This window comes from Panthera uncia, assembly GCF_023721935.1.
Source record: "Panthera uncia isolate 11264 chromosome A1 unlocalized genomic scaffold, Puncia_PCG_1.0 HiC_scaffold_17, whole genome shotgun sequence".
NCBI classification, from domain to species: Eukaryota; Metazoa; Chordata; class Mammalia; order Carnivora; family Felidae; genus Panthera; species Panthera uncia.
Window position 1 is genome coordinate 42040428 of NW_026057577.1, and position 9797 is coordinate 42050224.

The 9797-nt window shown below is 35.8% G+C and overlaps 1 long non-coding RNA gene across 1 annotated transcript; it reads left to right on the top strand.

The window, feature by feature from the left end:
• The first annotated feature begins 423 nt into the window (after positions 1-423).
• On the top strand, positions 424-9596 carry LOC125935655 (uncharacterized). Its single transcript, XR_007461738.1, has 4 exons — positions 424-700; positions 961-1084; positions 6878-6960; positions 8011-9596. It is a non-coding gene; the product is annotated as an uncharacterized LOC125935655 (long non-coding RNA).
• The last annotated feature ends 201 nt before the right edge of the window (positions 9597-9797 follow it).

A 9797-nucleotide genomic window follows, 5' to 3' on the forward strand; every position in this document is an offset into this window, starting at 1 on the left:
TGAAAAAAAAGAGTTTCCAAAAATGTCTTGGCTATTCTTTAGTCCCAACTGCTATCCAATGTACAGTTTAACTATAAAAACATTATCCACTAAAGCAGGCTTTTCTAATGCCTTATTAAGAATATATTTTTTGGGACACCTGGGTGGCTCAGTCGGGTAAGTGTCTGACTCTTGATTTCAGCTCAGGTCATGACCCGGTTTGTGAGTTTGAGTCCCATGTCAGGCTCTGCACTGGCAGAGCTGAGCCTGCTTGGGATTCTCTCTCTCTGTCTCTCTCTCTGACCCTCCCTTCCTCTCTCTATCTCTTAAAATAAATATATAAACTATAATAAAATTATAAACAAGAATGTATTTTTCATTTGCTTGTGGTTTCAATATCATGTTTGTATTATCGTATTATTCCAGACCCTCATGGTTGCAGGAGATAGTGATGCAATTCAAATTGTCCTAAGTCAAAAGGTATATGTATTTGGCTTTTTGTTTTTAATTTTTTTAACGTTTATTTATTTTTGAGACAGAGACAGAGCATGAACAGGGGAGGGGCAGAAAGAGAAGGAGACACAGAATCTGAAACAGGCTGCAGGCTCTGAGCTGTCAGCACAGAGCCCGACGCGGGGCTCAAACTCACGGACCATGAGATCATGACCTGAGCCAAAGTCAGACGCTTAACTGACCGAGCCACCCAGGCGCCCCTCAAAAGGTATATGTATTTGAAGCCAAATAAGTATTTGAAGAGTCAATAGCTCCAACTGTTCAAAACATTCATGTTTTTGGACTCCATGTCAGAAAAGGGTGAGAGATATGTTTTTTACTGGCTAATATTTGTGTTGTAGAATGGATTTAGAGTCAAGCAGACACTAGTTCAAATCCTAATTCTATTACTTTCTAGCTTTGTGATGGTGGGGCATGCTTAAACTACTCTGAGCTTCTGTTTTTCTCATGTGTGATATTGGTTAGCAGGAAAATTCTGTGAGAGGAGAGAAGAAGCACTACCACAATTTCTTTTGGGGACCTCATAAACCTCTGGAAAGGGTCGGATCAGATGGAAGAGTGTGTGTGGGCAACCAGTCACGCACTGTACTGGGTAAGACACTGAGTTGATCCAGAACATCTTGCTCTGTGGGTTGGGATCTCTTCAGATAACATGGTGACATAGATAGAGCTGGAGAGAAAAATGTAGAAATGGGAGATAAGGACATAAATAGGAATAATTCTATTCCCATGTGCTAAATGAAGAGTAGCATCGCTTCTACTCAATGACATCACCATGAGTTGTGCTCTCTCTTAATCAATAAATATTTCAGTGGTAAAATAGTCCTACATCACAAGTGCCATGAATATATACTAATGTAAATATTAGGGAACTTTTTAGATTTCAGTTGAGTTTTGTTTTATTCTGATACATATTTTCAAGTTTTGTGAATTACTGAAAGACAGTATTGAGTTAAAAAGAAGACACATGAATTATACAGTAAACATGGGCCACAGATTCAGATCTGTATCAAGGAAATAAGACATGTAGAGATTATTTAGAAACTCTTAAAGTTGAAGCAGAAATATGTACAAGGGCCAGGTCTACAGGAAATAAAGGAACAAAGAGCATTCTTGAGTATGATCACATACCAAGGAAATTTCTTAGCCTAACTTCTCAGTACATGATCTTACTCAGGGTCACTCAAGAAGAAAATTGCATATATAAATGGCATTTTTCCTCTCTAGTGAAAATCTGAAAGCAATTTACCTCTCACAGTATGCAAAGGCAATAATTGAGTATATTTTCAAAGAAAAGGTTATGTTGCTTCAGGGAAGTATAGCTCCTGAGATATAGCCAAAAAAATTTTTTTAAATAATTTAAAGCTGTTTTGTTCCCTAATAGTCCAGTGGATCAAAATCTATTATTAAACTGATTTTCATATTAAATCTTTAACCTAAAATTTTTCTCTTTTGCAAACTCAGGTCAAGATTAATTAATAAAATAATAATCAACAAAACTGTGGGTTAATGGTGACACATTAAAGTTCTTCAAATTCTTAGGAAATAATGGACCCATGACTTGTTTTGGGTTTTGTCATTTATGTCATTTATTTGTCTTTGGTCTTCTTGAATCAACTCATTGTAATGACTCAGCAGTATGTACATGAAAGGGAAGAATAGGATATTTTTCAGAGATGCTACTTACATATTTCAGTCATCTGTTGCTCTGTAAAAAAAAAAAGGTATCACCAAACTTAGTGACTGAAAACAATAACAACCATATTTTTCTGTTAGTTTTGTTTGAAGTCTCTACTGCAGCTGCAGTAAGATAGCAACTAAGCCTAGAATGGCTAAATGGCTCACTCACATGTCTAATGAATGCAGGGCCATCTGGCTGGCTAGGAGCTTTTTCTCCACATGGTCTTTCCCCATGACAAAATTGGGCCTCTTTGCATGATAGTCAGGTGTGTCACAATCTAGCCCATACTCCAGAGGAGGTGATGTCAATTCTGTATCTCGATGGGAAGAATGTAAACAATTTGTGGTCATCACGCCTAGCTTTAAATGTTATTAGTGGCAATGATGACTCTTCCCTCTGTTTTTCTCTTCCTACCCCCCTCCTCCTTTCTCCTTATTCTCAAGCCTTGTCATTTGTAGTCTGTCTCCAAAGAATGCAGAGATTTCATAGAGAGTTGCCTCTTTCCTTGTACTGTGCCAGAACTTTGGCATTTCTGGAAGGCCTCCTAGAGGCCAGGAACATGATTTCAACCCTGGGCTGCGTATCAACAAATAAGGGTCAGTTCATTGATGATGGTCAAGCCTGTGAGATTGCTTGAAAGCTCAGAGCAAGATTCCTTTTGGGCCAGGATCCAGCTTGAGTCCTGCATTTGTCACTAGATGGCTGAGCCCTGCCAAGTCCAAGATGAAAATACCCAATAAACAGACACACTACTGCTGACTCTGCTTACCAGGACAAGGCAACTCTGTTTTTCCCTTTCCACACCCACAGCATAGCACATCCCTGGATAATGACAGGTTTTACCTTTGTTAAGTAAATCACATTGGTGTTACAGCACTTCCATAAACTCCTTGACCTTGCCAAATTTGCAAAAAACAAAGCATTATGAGTATTTCGCCATGAAGTTTAAACCAGTTGCTTAGGGTGTTTTCTTAAATGACCATATGTATAGATATACCGTAATCTTAACTATTGCATAATAAATAATGTGAATCTTTATCAAAGAGCAGCATTGATTTCTTTTTCTTTGAGGTAGACATGTGATAATGCTTTCTTCTTCTTCTCCTTTTTTTTTTTTTTTTTTTTCTGAGAAGCAAGGCAAATAAAGGAATTATGGAAATCTCAGGTCCAATCAGTCTTCCTAGATATAAAGGCCACATTTTTTATAAAACTTTTGACATCAGTCACTACCAACCCAATAATGAGTTTCTGAATTTTGGAGTGGCCTTAATAACAAAATGCATATCGAACTTTTCAGTCATTGTTGTAACAGGTTTTAGCCCGAATAGCATAAATCAAACCATTTTCAGTAAAAAGTAGTCAGTAAAAATTCTTGTGAGGGTTATGAGGATCATTCCATATTCAGTTGGTTAAGTGAATGAACATGGCTTGAAAGTTTTACTGATTATTCAAAGGGGAAGAGGCATATGAAATGGGAGAAATGGATTCCTTTCCTGGCAATGGAGACAGTCAGGTCTGACAAAAACAGCTTGGACAAAATCATATCCGAATCCGTGTCCAATGGTGAACTTAAGGGCAGAGTTTTGGTTGCATAATGTTATTGAATGTTCTATGATACTGGAATGATAAGTGCCAAAATGAGTAGTAAGTTTTGATGAGAGTCCCTAAACAAAAGGTGAGTAGATGGTAAAGAGGATAGATAAGTATCTTATTAGAAAAAAACAAAAAAACAAAAAAACAAAAAACACCGCCCAGGGGCCTCTGAATAGCTCAGTTAGTTAAGCATATGACTGCTGATTTCAGCTCAGGTCACAATCCCAGGGATCATGGGATCAAGCCCCATATTGGGCTCCATGTAGAGTAGGAGCCTGCTTAAGAGTCTCTCTCTCTCTCTCTCTCTCTCTCATCCTCTCTGTCTCCATCTCCCTCTCCTTCTCCTCCACCCACCTGCTCCTATCCCCTGTTCACTCTCTCTATATATAAAAATATAAAAATAGGGGTACCTGGGTGGCTTAGTCGGTTAAGCATCTGACTTTGGCTCAGGTCATCATCTCGTGGTTCATGAGTTCGAGCCCTGCATTGGGCTCTGTGGAGCATAGAAACTGCTTGGGATCCTCTGTCTCCCTCTCTCTCAGCCCCTTCCCTGCTCTCTCTCTCTCTCTCTCTCTCAAATAAATAAACATTAAAAATAAAATAAAATAAAATAAAATAAAATAAAATAAAATAATAACTCCCATTCTTTCTTTATCTCATCAGAATGTCTTTGTGACTTCACAATGGAAAGATATTGTATTTAGGGATAGACAACAGGGCTTCATGCAGAAGTAGAAATCAGAAATTCAATAGAAGATAAAACTATTTTCTAAAGAAGACCCTTATAGGCCTTCTTTGATTTTAGTCGTCTTAATGATGCTGGTATCTTCTTTCTTTATTCTGCTTGGTGTCTTAGTATTCTCTCTCACTTGTAATTATGTACATGTATTTATGCTGATCCTTAGTCCTTTCTCTGACTGTGTACTGAGCACTTGAAGAGCACCAAAATCGTCTTGTGTTTCCATTGTCATTTTTTCTGGCCTAACCCAGTGTTCTGGGTTCTTTGTGAGTTAGTACAAACTCTTGATTGATAAGGGCATATTGCCATAGTCTAAATTAATACTAAGAGTGTGAATGTGTTCACTAGTCCATGATGACCATTGAGAGAAGATAATTACTTACATCTTTTGTGCCGCAATTTGCATATGTAATGGTTGAGCAGGAAACAGATCTGCCTTGTCCAGGTTTCATTGGAACTAACTATAGGCAGCCTACATAATGTTGTAGGCCTCGGTATTGTCACCAATCAGAACAGGGATAATAATAGTATATATCTCATTATATGGTTAAAAGAATTAACTGAAATAATATATGCAAAGTATTTAAAGTGTCTGGATATAGTTGGACTCAGTAAGTATTAGCTGTGTTCATTATCCTCATTATCATCATCATTGTACTGTGCTTATCCTTTTTATGTGCTCCAGTCTTTGAAATTTACAATACCTAGTGATGTTGACCCATTTAAAAAAAACAAAAAACAACAACAACTTCTGCTAGAATGATCCTGGGTCAAGTAAATGTGTAGTTAAAAGTATCTCTTTATTCTCAACATCAATCATCATCAGGGAAATACAAATCAAACCACAATGAGATACTACCTTACACCTGTCAGAATGGCTAACAGTAACAATTCAGGCAACAACAGTTGTTGGTGAGGATGCGGAAGAGGATCTCTTTTGCACTGGTGGTGGGAGTGCAAGCTGGTACAGCCACTCTGGAAAACAGTATGGAGGTTCCTCGAAAAATTAAAAGTAGAACTACCCTATGACCCAGCAATTGCACTACTGGGCAAGGGATACAGGTGTGCCGTTTCGAAGGGACACAGGCACTTCCAAGTTTATAGCAACACTATCAAAAATAGCCAAAGTATGGAAAGAGCCCAAATTTCCCTCAAAGGATGAATGGATAAAGAAGAAGTGGTATGTATATATATATATATATATATATATATATATACACACACACACACACACATACAATGGAGTATTACTCAGCAATCAAAAAGAAAGAAATCTTACCATTTGCAACTATGTGGATGGAACTGGAGGGTGTTATGCTAAGTGAAATTAGTCAGTCAGAGAAAGACAAAAATCATATGACTTCACTGATATGAGGACTTTAAGAGACAAAACACATGAACATAAGGGAAGGGAAACAAAAATAATATAAAAACAGGGAGGGGGATAAAACAGAAGAGACTCATAAATATGGAGAACAAACTGAGGGTTACTGGAGAGGTTGTGGGAGGGGAGATGGGCTAAATGGGTAAGGGACATTAAGGAATCTACTCCTGAAATCATTGTTTCACTATGCTAATTTGGATGTAAATTTTAAAAAATAAAAAAATAAAATAAAAAGTATCTATTTTGAAAAATTCTGTCATTTTATACTCATTGCTATGAAGGCTTTTATGAAACTTAAAATCATATGATTTAACATATCACCATTTTAAGACACCAACTTTTACAAATTCCAATTTATAAATAACTGTTTTAGTCTCTCCATTGCACTTTGTCACAGTACCTGCTTAGAATTTTATCTTACTGGGTGACATTTCTATGGCCCATTGTCCTTTTTAGGATCGTTATTAACCATGCATGCCTAATCCTCAGGGCCATTTGGTGGTGACATGTTATAAATAACATTATTACCATAATTAAAAGGTTGGATCAGAGTGGCTTGGGAGGGAAATGTCCTCACCTTTGGCTTGCAATCAAGTGTGGGTCACCGGGGTCATTAACACTATTTACTGTAAGCGATCAAATGCTCTTCTTTGGGTAAGGTGATAATTTTCACAATAGACATGCCTGATACTTGACTGTTGTGTTTTGATCTTATTCCAGGTAAATTGTAAAATCAAAAATATTCACTGACAGCTTACTGGGCCTTTTTATTTTGCTTTTATGCATATTCTTCAAACTTTATAAGAATCTATCAAAACTATATAGATCTCAAAATCTAACCTTGTCAATATATAAAATAAAATGTTTATGTGTTAGAGAAACAACAAAATCTGATCATAATGAAATATATTGTTTAGTTGCTTGGCAACACATTATCTTGTACATTAAGTGAGTAATATGGTGACCATTAATCTGAATTTGTTTCCAGCATCTCTGTCTCCTGCCTCAGTAGCAGCTAAGTTGCCACTGTGAAGGATAGAATAATCAGGGCCAGAATATTCTGGGGTTTGGGTATGTATACTAATCTTTGTAATTTTACAAAATCCTCCAGGGAAGTCTGCTACTCTACTATTTCCTTCCTTGCTACCTTTGGCAACTACAGAGGAGCTCTGTCGCTCTGTCTTTCTCCTATTTACTCTCCTTCTTTGTTAGTCGTGTATCATTTCCATAGTATTAGAAGTCATCACATGGAAAAAAATAGGAAGATTAAAATACAAAGTGCTCTTTCAGTCTTATACAACCTATTTTTTTTAAATTTCATTTGCTTTGGGGCACCTGGGTAGCTCAGTCAGTTGAGTGTCTGACTTTGGCTCAGGCCATGATCTCGCGGTTGGTGAGTTCAAGCCCCACATCGGCTTACTGCTGTCAGCCTGTCAGTACAGAGCCCACCTTGAATCCTCTGTTGAATGCCCTCTTTCTGCCCCTCCTTGCTTGCACTCTCCCAAAAATAAATACTAAAACAAAATAAATATTAAAATAAAATTTCATTTGCTTTACTTTTTCTTTTCTTTTTTTCCCTATTGATTCCAAGTTAAAATGGGTAGAATTCTATAATGAGCACTAGCTTGCATACGAGAATGAGTAAAGATTGTTTTTGCATTATTCAAGTAAAATATTTAAAATGGCCAAGGTAGAGTAATATTTGCAGAATGACCTCACTGGCTGGTTTTAGTATCTTTAAATAAGGGTGTTAGAGATTTAATTTGGTCATGTGGGGAAATACTCTGAAGATAAATAATATAGCATGTATTTGTTCAGTCAATTTTAGGTGAGATAGTATATCTTTATACTCATAACAATTGTCCTGCACTGACATTTTATGTAATGTAATACTGTACTTGTGGATATTATATATAAGATAAAAATTTAACCATTAATAATGAAACATCTATGACACTAATTTATTAAGTTGACTTCTTCACTTAGATCATCAACATTTATTGGAGTGTACACAATTGTTATTTAATAAGTTTAATGCAGAAATGTAAGGATTTTAAGTTCATTATTCATAGTTCTTTATGAAAGTAATTGAAATTTTTCACATAATTCTTCCCTTTTCAGGTCTGGATATGAATAAAAGGAACAAGAAAAGATATGATCAAGATATATGAAAATAATTTGGGAAGACTATTAAAGGAATGTGTCATAATGTGTCATTGGTAAAAAAAAATTAACTTTTATATCAAATTTTAATTTAATTGCTTGACTATTTAGCAACTATATTAGTTAAAATATGCCTTTGCTGTAAAATCAAATAAGAAAACTATAGTTAAAAATAGGACAAATTATTTTACTATCATATTTAAATTTGGGTTTTATTTGCCCTTAAGACAATTTATTTCATGTCCAGGAAATACTCTTTTTTTTGGCTCTGTCACTTTAAGATCAACCCCCCAAAAGATTTTCTTGGTAAATACCAACTTTTACAATGTGGGATCTAGACTAGCATGCAATGAATTTATATAGTGCAAGATGACCCTACAAAAACATATTTCCAACTCACTCTATATTTCAATTTGTGCAGACTATTTGATGACACATTAGCAAATTGTAATAAATTTCACTCATGAGAATTTGGCCCAATGTCAATCTAACTTTGAAAAAGAAAATCAAAGCTGCCCAATCAAATGAATTCTGCCTTGATATACTTGTCTTTAAAAATTGAAATTTGATATCTTAATGCTTACTGTATTTATTGCTCTTCATTGCATCTTAACGTGAACAGGTTGTATTTTACTGAGGAAAAACTCATAATATCTATACCGGCTTAATCTTTAAAAACGTGAAAAGATTTGGTGTTTCTGCATGGTCCCACAGTACATTGTTGTTTTTGTGTCTCATACATTCTTTTGTTCGGGCAAAGAACAGGGCCATGAAAGAAGGAGCAGGGAAGGCATTCTGGTATGTCTTTTGCTGACTCCTCAATAGTTGGGGTTTGTAAAAGATCACAGATCAGAAAGAATTTTAAACTCTAGTGCATTTGAGCTTACAACTTCTGCTTGAGCAACGTGACAAGAGTTTGAGATGCCCTTCCAAATGTGCCCAGCTTAAGTTACAAAAAAAAACTGTTAATAGCCTTGACCTCTTAAACTATTACATGAAGAAAAGGCTCTACTTACTTAAGGGCTGCCCTATTGTAATCTCTATCTTTGAAGTGAGTCACGTATTTATTTCCTCTCAGGAAAGTTTAAACCAAAATATGTTTAGTCAGTAGGATTACTTTTTACTTGAAGAACCCCAGACATCTGAGATTTGGGCAGTATGATTGAAAGATACCAAATTAATGCATTAATTTGAAAAATGTGTGCAAAGTGATGATCTAGATTACTACCAACCCACAGAGTCTTCATGTACTCTCCTGTGTTTATGCAAATAGGCATTCTGTTTGTAAACTGAAAGGAAGTGAATAAAAATAAAAAGTGAATAAAAATAATATGGTTTTTGGCATAACCACATGAGACAATGACCGGCACAGTCATAAAAACAAGAGATCTCTACTTGTGGTTTAAACTGGCCAATGGACATCCACGATACTATTTAACTGATGAAAATTTTATTTATTATGCTTACATTGAGATTTAAGAATATTTGAAATATATTAAGATTCAGCAGTAATTGAAATGAGGACTTGCCAGGATCATTCACTGTGATACCAGGGATGTGTAATATTTTAGAAGGTCCTAGAATGTGAACTATTCTTTAGTAAAAAGAACTTAGTCTTAAATCATGCCTCTGATCATCTTGTGGGCCCTTTTCATTAAATTATAATAACAATGATCATGAAACACTTATTAATTTTTACCCCATTAAGGAGTTTTGATGAGCCTATAAGATTTAGCCATGGCTGG